Source organism: Leptonotus elevatus, chromosome 4 (genome assembly GCF_054856555.1).
Source record: "Leptonotus elevatus isolate MCC_2025b chromosome 4, RoL_Lele_1.0, whole genome shotgun sequence".
NCBI lineage: Eukaryota > Metazoa > Chordata > Actinopteri > Syngnathiformes > Syngnathidae > Leptonotus > Leptonotus elevatus.
This window is the reverse complement of record NC_141242.1, coordinates 19,450,201-19,459,649: the sequence shown is the minus strand read 5'-3', so window position 1 is coordinate 19,459,649 and position 9,449 is coordinate 19,450,201.

Sequence of the window (9,449 nt, the reverse complement as noted above, 5' to 3'; positions counted from 1 at the left end):
GAATAGAGGAACTCCATAAGACAGCATTTTCTTTGGATTTCACTTTTCACTTCCTCCACCTTTACCCTTTTCCGACCTCTCAGCTACTTCTATTATTTTCTGTTTCATTCTCTCCTCTTTCTAAACCTCCCCACCATCTGCTGGCACTTAAATGATCCGTATTTTTCATTAAACTGGCTTAGTAATGCCCATTAAATGCATTTACTGTACATGCAGCCAAAGGGTAATGTGATTCTTTATTATACTGCGTGCTATGCATGTCCACAAGCTCATCATCTGGTGCATCATTTACATGCTGGAGCAGCTGCTTCTCTCTTTATACTTTCACTTGCACTGGTTTGTCCTTAATCTATATTTTAGCTTTGGAGAGATAATATATATAATATTATAATATATATATATATCCTACATGTGCTACATCATCTATAGGCCTACATATGTGACTAAGATCCATTTTGGGCTTTCATGGTAAATGGACTGCATTTTCATAGCACTTCTCTACCTTTAAAATACTCAAAGTGCTCTTAGACGGTTAGCTTGTTCACATATTGATGACGCCGCGTGCAGCAAAGGAACGGGAAACTCATTCACAATTCAACCTGCTTCTGCAGATTGTGGTATTGTATGAAGTACGGCTATAGAGTGTTTTAGGCGATTACTTGGAAAAGTCCAGTCTTAAATGTATGTTATCAAATCCCACTTTTTTGATATATAAAAAAAATAAAAAACAGCAATTAGAGAAATCAAATCATCCATTTGTAGATGTCCAATGATCTTTTAATTTGTCTTTTTGGCTCTTTATGTTGCAGTGCACCATACAAACAGTATACTTGCAGCTTGTCTCTTCTTCATCGACAGCCTACTGTCTTGCCAAATCTACACATCATAAAATATTTCAGTCATCTACTTGGTTGAAAAAATTGTTGCATTTCGATTTTCAGTGCAGACAAGATTATTAGCATAGAAAACAGAAAACAAACTGTGGAGATTTTTATCGCTCTGTTGTTTCCCAACAGGATCATTATTTGTAAAATAAAAGAGGCCATGGTCTTCGGCTTTGCTGTGCAGAAGGGTCTAATTACCCAAGAGACACTGGGAGGTTAGGTAGGGAAAAAAAAGGTAATTTAAACGGGATGTTAATTGTAATTACTGTTCTGGAGGGATATCGTCATAGCAACCTATGGATAAGTGGCAAAACGGAGACTTCATAGTTGCTATATATACTTCCATCTAATTTGAATATAAATAACCTATAGAGAAGCTCGCTCTTATTTCTGGAATTCCACAGACTTCCACCACTTTAGCCCCATCTTTTTCCATTCTCGTACACTTTCATCTTCATCCCTTAAGAGCCCCCCTTGCTCACACGCCACACACTGTTTGTTTCTCCTGCTGTTGCTCCGTCATCCACACTGACCCAATGTTTTCTTTTCTGCCTGGATGCTTCCTCCTTTTATGTCTCCCACTAATCACATGCAAGAGGTCCACAACTGCAGTGTGTGTTCTTCATTTTATGGCGTATCAACCGCCGGCACTTCTATTTTCCACATCCAGTAAATGAGGCATGAATGTGTCTGTTTTAGCCTTCAGTGGGGCAATAAGGTCGACGAAGAACACTGTGCATTTAAAAAAATATATATATATTATTATTTATTTAAAAAAAGGGGCCATGCATATTGCTGAACATTTTGGAAACACAGTGCTTCTCAACTTTTCCTTTTTTTTTTCCCCCAAAAGGAAGAAGATAATAACTCTCCGCCGAGACTATAAATAGTATCATTTGTCTATAAAATTGTTTTAACCCTATAAAGCCTGAACCATATAATATATGAGAGAAAATTCGGATTATTTGTAAATAGAGTATTTATTGGTCCTTTTGAACAACAACAACAAAAATTTTTTTTAAATCAACGACAACCAACGTATGACTTTTGATTTGTGTCATATTTGATACATCCGGTCGCAATGCTTTAAATACATTTATAATTTCATTTTGTAAAAATATAATAAGAAAAAACTGACATATCAAACATATTAGTACCCCCCCCCCCCCAAAAAAAAAAAAACATTTCCCACTATTTATAAGTACAGTGGAACCTCGAAGTTTGAACGTCTCGGAACTCGTACAATTCGGACTTCAACCAAAAAATCTGGGTAAAAAATGCCTCGGAGTTTGAACTCATTTTCGGAGTTCGAACACCCAAGCAAAGCAAGCTATGCCGAACGTACCTTGAAAACGGGTAGCCGAGCGAAGCCAAGCAATGCCGAATGCTCACTTTGCGGTAGTTGAGACGATGCACTGCTCATTTCCAGTCAGATTATCCACTAATGCCGTCACACCACAACAGGTAAGATAAGGTATTTTTATTGTTTAAATACTGTACTGTACTGTACTGTAAATGTAAAAAACATAAATGGAAAATAAAATAGTAATTTTCTGTTCTTGGAGCTTGGGAACGGATTAATTGCATTTACATTATTTCCATGGAAATATTGTTTCGGCGGTTGAACAATTCGGACTTTGAACACTTCGCAGGAACGAATTATGTTCAAACTCCGAGGTATCGCTGTATAGGTGTCTCTCCTTTACCAATTGGGGCAATCTTGCAAGGTCGCTGGGAAAGCTATAGTTGGGTGATACTGCCCTCTAATGGATTATCCGTGCAATGCATGTGTCAGATCATATACATCAGTGTTTTAATGGGGGGAAAAACATTATACTCATGAAATAGGGCTCAAAATGACGTATTTATTTTGACACATTTGGTGTTGTATAGTTAAGTACACCTCTGCAAAGGTGTTATTACTCCTTGCGCACTCTAAATGAGAGTGCCACTTACTGTAGTGGATGTGCAATTACATTTTATTCTAGTACAGCCCCTGAAAAAAATAAACATGTTCACCGAGGTCATACGTCCCCCCACAAGCATTCACCTGCCCAGGGTATTAATCTGCGAAATAAAAAAATGTTTCCAATCCATGTATCCTTGCAATGTGCTCAAGTACCTCTAGAGATTATGCAAGATCATGTGAGATTATGCAAACTAGAGTTTTAATCAAAGTAATACATTTTCTTTATCAGCGGCGGTTGATTCAAGGTTTGTTTTTTGTTTTTTAACAGAGCTCTCTACAGCCATCAGGAAAAAGGACGTAGACATAGTGTAAATACAATACACTCAACAGTCAACAAGTTAATATTGATTTAATATCGGTTAGGACCATTAACGTTTCACTTTTGAAAGCAGCAGTTTGGCAAGTGGTCTCTTCTAACATGAAAAAGTCTGCTGTTTGTATTCTATCATATATATTTTCATTTAGAATCTGAGACGGCACTGCTCTTGTCACGTCCCATCTGCTCACCTTTTCTTCTTCATCTATCCCTCCCTTTAATCTGCCCTGGCTTCTAACCTGGTTGACCTACAGTCATGCTGGAGCTGCCTTACAGTGTGTCCCATCCATCTCAGAGTGAAGGAATGGTACGACTTTAGTCAGATCATAGCAATAAAAGTCATGCTACAACAAATCACATTGTTGTACTAAAACAGCTTTCATTTAAAGCAGCACAAATGTGTGCAGTGTCGTAAAGAAGATCAGAATGGGAGACATCTGAAAGGTGGCAGGCACACAACATGTTAGTAATTTGTTATTGGGGTATCGACTTTTCATAAACGAATATGCAAAAGCGGAGAATTGTTTGTGTTCCATCTCACAATGGCGCAAATGCCCCCTTCCGCCCAATTTTACCCGTGAAAATTTTAGAAAAATACCAAAAGAAAGAAAGTAAGATAGTAAGACTGGGCACAAAAATAGGAGCCTAAGTAAATATGTATTGATATGTATTAGTGGTCCATATACACTAGACAAACCTTAAATGATGCCTTAATGTTTGATATTTTTGTTTTCTCCCATTTCATTTCATTTTTTAATTTAGGCAAGATACTGCTCATGCACTTTCTATTTTCATTATATTGCACTGCCCACCCAGGCATGGCAGCTGCATGTTAATGAATAAATGAATTAATTTGAGCTGGTTTGATCCACCACCATCAGTCGGCATCTCTCTCTTGGTAATGACCTCAATAATGCTGCAGACTTTAATGGGATTTTAATTGATTTAGCTGCTGTGCAGTATGTGTCCTGTACTGCACAGAAAAGGTAAGCTATAAAGAGTTGATCATTTACTGTTTAAAATAGTTTGTTATCTGTGAGATGGTTGAAAATGGTCAAATCAACAAGAATAAATTCCTTACAAGCATTGGGGAAAAGCAATGTTTGGCATTACTGTAAGATTGTTTGTTTTTTATCCACTTTTAATACCTTTTGAAGATATTTGACTAAGTGAGCAATAAAACAGTAAGAAGATCATATTTTGTGTGTAATTAATGTAATAACATCATTATATTTTTGCCACTTGCTGTCCACTGAAGATGACATCACCTGTGCTGAGGAAGTAGGTAACGACCAATCATGGCTCAGTTTGCTGACCAAACCCAGAAAACAGGTGAGCCATAATTGGTCGTTACCTATTTCCTCAGCACAGGTGATGTTCAGTCGACAGTGAGTGAATTTTTTTTTTTAAGGTATTAATTGTACTTTAAGTACAAGTAATTAACTGTAATTGTGAGTAGAGTACAAATACAGTACATGCATTATAGCAAAAGAGTAAATATATTTACCAGTCCAAGGTATAGTCCCATATTTCTTGCAAAGGTTTTTGTTTGCTGTTTAGCCATGCAGTATGCACATTTATAAAACGCTCAAAATGACAAATTAACACATGAAGAGGGTTTAGTAGGAAACAAAAAAACAAGATTGACCCTCAACACAAGCAGCATTTGTTTATATTTGACTGATTGTGTATTTCTCTGTAGGAACGGGATTGTAGTTAATGAAAGCCGAAACCGTCCTCTCTTCAATCCCAGTGGCCTGACCAAGGTCCTGGTAGTCTGCTACGTTTCCGGGCAGCATGCCCACCAGAGGACAGGATCAAACACAAGAGGAGGAGAGCTCGGTGACCGCAGTCAGATGTTCTTTCATCTCTCCTCCACCATTCTCGCTCACACACTAATTCTTCATTCCCCATCCCATTGTTTGAGGGCGTCCACAGTACAAAGGAAGCTGTCTGCGGGAACTCTCTATGTGGTCTACGACTGTGTTTCTATTCTATTGTAAATGATTTATCCTTGGTAGCAAAACAGATCAAAACAAACTTAGTTATGCGCTCCAATTTTGTATGCATCTCCTCCTCCTGATAAATATACAGCATACGTTTATGTCAGCATTTTCTCTCTCAAGAGATTTTATGAGCTCACACAAGCAATGATCTAAATAGAATTTTAAGTGGAGATGATGCCAGTATTTTTTTCCCCCTTTTTCTTTAGGAGAGGCATATTAACAAAATTTGGCTGGCACAGCTTTATCTTCAGCACAAGGTCTTGTCAAATTGTTTCGCACTACCTTCCAGGTTTCCCCAGGTGGAATGTGAAATGAGACGTGTGAGGTGATTTGGTGTAGATTCTATATAATAATTTATTGTATATGATATAAGTTAGTGGGGGTAGGATTAGATAAGTTCTTGTACTTCTTCTTACTCCCTTTGAACATTTAAATTCTGACTTTACTAATAATTATTTTCCTTTTTAACATTTTCTTTCACTTTTGTTTTGTATTGCATTTATATGTTCAATAAACCACACCAAAATAACCAAAAAACTAATGTATAACATATTTTATTTTTGAAAACCTGAGGGGGAAAAATATTTTATTATCTTCTTTTTTTTTTTGCAACTTGCCGCCCCTCCACTAGATGGCGCCCTAGGCGACCGCCTAGTTCGCCTATGCCCAGGGTCGGTTCCAGCATGAAACAATTGGTAAATGAGCCCACAATTCTTTCTTTGGTTAATGATGTGTTATACAATAAACCACACCAAAATAACCAAAAAACTAATGTATAACATATTTTATTTTTGAAAACCTGAGGGGGAAAAATATTTTATTATCTTCTTTTTTTTTTGCAACTTTCCGCCCCTCCACTAGATGGTGCCCTAGGCGACCGCCTAGTTCGCCTATGCCCAGGGTCGGCTCCAGCATGAAACAATTGGTAAATGAGCCCACAATTCTTTCTTTGGTTAATGATGTGTTATACAAATATATTTACCATCATACCAATCACACAAAATGAAACATAAATCAGATTGGCAGCAAAGGGTTACCACAGGGGAGGTTATTGCGTATAATCTGAGAGATTAAAGCCATCATTATAAATTAAACAGCAATATGAGTAATATGGTGACATGACTGAGGACGTGGCAAAATCCCCTTCCCGCAGTCCCATCCCATCATTTTGACGTCCGGCCTCTCTTCTCCTCTCTCCCGGTACTCACACACCTGCCACGTCACCATGAAAAGACAAAAGAGAGCATTACACAGACGCCAACCCACATGCACCCCCCCCCCCCCCCCACACCCCCCTCGACAATGCAGGATGAGCCTTGCTCTCTAGACTCGCTTCATGCCCACTGGTACCATGAGGCCCGAACCTGACGTCAGTGTTATTTCTGTCCATCTCTAAGCCAGGGAAGGGTTATCATCCTCTAATGCATTATTCACACATACAGGATCAACCAAGACAGGTTTTATCTGAAGAGGACAAAACAACGATCACCCCTGCCTGGCTCACCAAATCCCTTTCTGATGAATACCACTGAATTATGACCTGTATTTGTATGTATCCATGCACTCGTAGTAACATTTCCTTACTTTCTGAGTAGTAATTGTGCAAGAAAAGATATGTGTCATTCAATGGAAATTCATGAGCAGGACACAATATTAAAAGAAACCTAAATAAATTCATTCTTTATTGAAAAGCACACATCACATAACGTCTCATTGTCTGAAGTAATAAAGGCTCCCTCCATCTAATTAGGTGTTTTCATCATGCATGGTTAATTGTGTTTACATGAACTCTGCTGACTGTCCTTGATTATGGCAACAGTGAGAAGTCATCTCCCATCTGTTGCTTCACGACAGGTTTCTCACTTTAATCAGCAAGGAATTGAAATTCTAAAAGTGACTGTTTAAATAAACTTGCCGCTAAGGAACAAAGTTCAACAAAAAGGGCGCACAAACAAAAACAGAGTACAGATACTGTTATCATCCCTAAAAACTAATAAGATTAGCCGGATTTCCTTTTTCATGCGATTTGCTGAGATTTACATTAGCTGGATATGTTGAGATAAGAGGTAGAGCAAAGAACACACACTTGATTCTGTGTTTTTCCTTTCTGACTTTGGTGCACTGAAAACAAACAACTCGTAACATTTACTTTAAAAAAAAAAAGAAGAAGTTTTTATCGCAACTTGCAAGTATTTGCACTAACTCCAATTAAATAAATTATACTGCTCAATATCAAGCATATCACACTCAACAGAATTAAGTAACATTTATATGCAACTAAAGATTGATTACTGTAGGAAAATATTAAGTAACTCTTACTAAACATAATTATAAAGTTTCTTACTGTAATATGTAGTAATGTTTAGTTCTTGTAATTAGGTCATAGACGTTGCTTATTTAGTAAAAATAGGAAATGATAACCAATATGAAACCAATAAGAACTTAAATTAATCTATTATTTGACTTTAACTTATTGATTTAATTATACTGAACTCTTAACCCAATACATCTTAATACCAAATTTGTTGAAATTAATACAAACAACCATATACACTCACACCTAGGGATGATTAATATCCCTAGGTGTGATTGTGAGTGTACACACTCACTTCAATTAACCTACCATGCATGTTTTTGGAGGGAATGTGGGAGGAAACCGACGAAGCATGGGGAGAACATGCAAACTCCGCCCATAAGGCCAAAGCCCGGACTCGATCTCGCATCCTCTGCCATGGGAGTCGAACATGACAACCAGTCAACCATCGTGCCGCTTCTAATAAACCAATGACAGATAATGTTAAAGAAAGCCCTTTTTTTTAGTTCTGAAAAAAGCAAAACAGTCACTCTGCAATAGAGACTCAAATTACAAAATAAAACACAAATAACTTACCCTGAATTTAGGCTTCATTTACCGTAGTAAACAAATTGAAATGAAAAATTATAAATGTAAAGTGTTAAGTAAGACACTATATAAGTTGGGAACTGTATAATACACACAAGTCAAAGTTCTATGTTTCCTGGATGGCCTAAGCAGGAAAAATTTAATAATAATTAAATTAATTAAAAGCACACTAATATATTACATTAGTGTACATACTGTAATTAGTGAGCAAAATGCATTAAAATATAAGTTAACATTTAAACATGTCAAATTATAGAAATTTCTCTCTCTCTCTCTCTCTCTCTCTCTCTCTCTCTCTCTCTCTCTCTCTCTCTCTCTCTCTCTCTCTCTCTCTCTCGCAGTTCTAAAATGAATCACATGAACTGAGTAAATCTTAATTAAGAATTTAATTTAAAATGTATCTCAACATTTGCTGTAAAAACATTACACGGAAAAAACTGGTGGCAATATTAAATTACACACTCTAATCACAGCTTCACAATATCTGCCTCTGATACTACACCAGATGCCGGTGAATTGGTCCACTTCCGCTCCCCATCCCATATTGGTAGCGTACAAACAGGACAACAAGCCAGCAAAAAAAAAAGAAAAGCTTGTTTGCAAAATGATTAATGATTCAGTCTGATATTAAACACTCTCTTAACTTTATAAATAAATAAGGCCCATATTATGCCACCTTAAATTAATGTAGTGCCACACATCTGACAATTAATAATTTGTTACACAAGTGAAATCATTCATGGAAGACACAGAAATGACACAATACCATTTATTCATTACAAATAATTTGTCTTTTCTCATGTATTAATGTTATATGTGGCATATATATTGGGCAGATGGCATGAACCTGTGCATCTACTTTGTGCATTTTTTTTAAATGGTGTCATGACATTTCCCCCCCTAATGTATTTTACTGTATGTGCCTTGCCTCAATAAAGGAAATCAGTGACTATAAAACAAGAAAAGAAACTTGCTTCAAACTACCATGAGGACAAAGCAGGAAAATCGCATTTCTATTGTGATTAGTGTTTTGTTGTTGACTTTAGTGGAGGCCTGCATTAGTCTTGAAAGTTTAAGTTTAACTTACCTAAATGCCAGACTATTCAAAAGGAGTGATCTTAAAGCAGTAGTCTACTGAATTAATACTGTAAGGCCTTCTGTGTGTAGATTTAAACTCATGAATCAAACCTCCATTCAGCGATACGGTCAGAAGATGACCTCCACGGGCCAAATAAGGAATTACAGGCTTTGCACTTCCTTGGATGGAGAATTTCTTATTAGAAAATTAGATTTGCTTTTTTTTGCCAACCAGCAATCAGATGACGATAGTTGACAGACGTATTTAATAATCAGCTATATTTAAATCATAGTA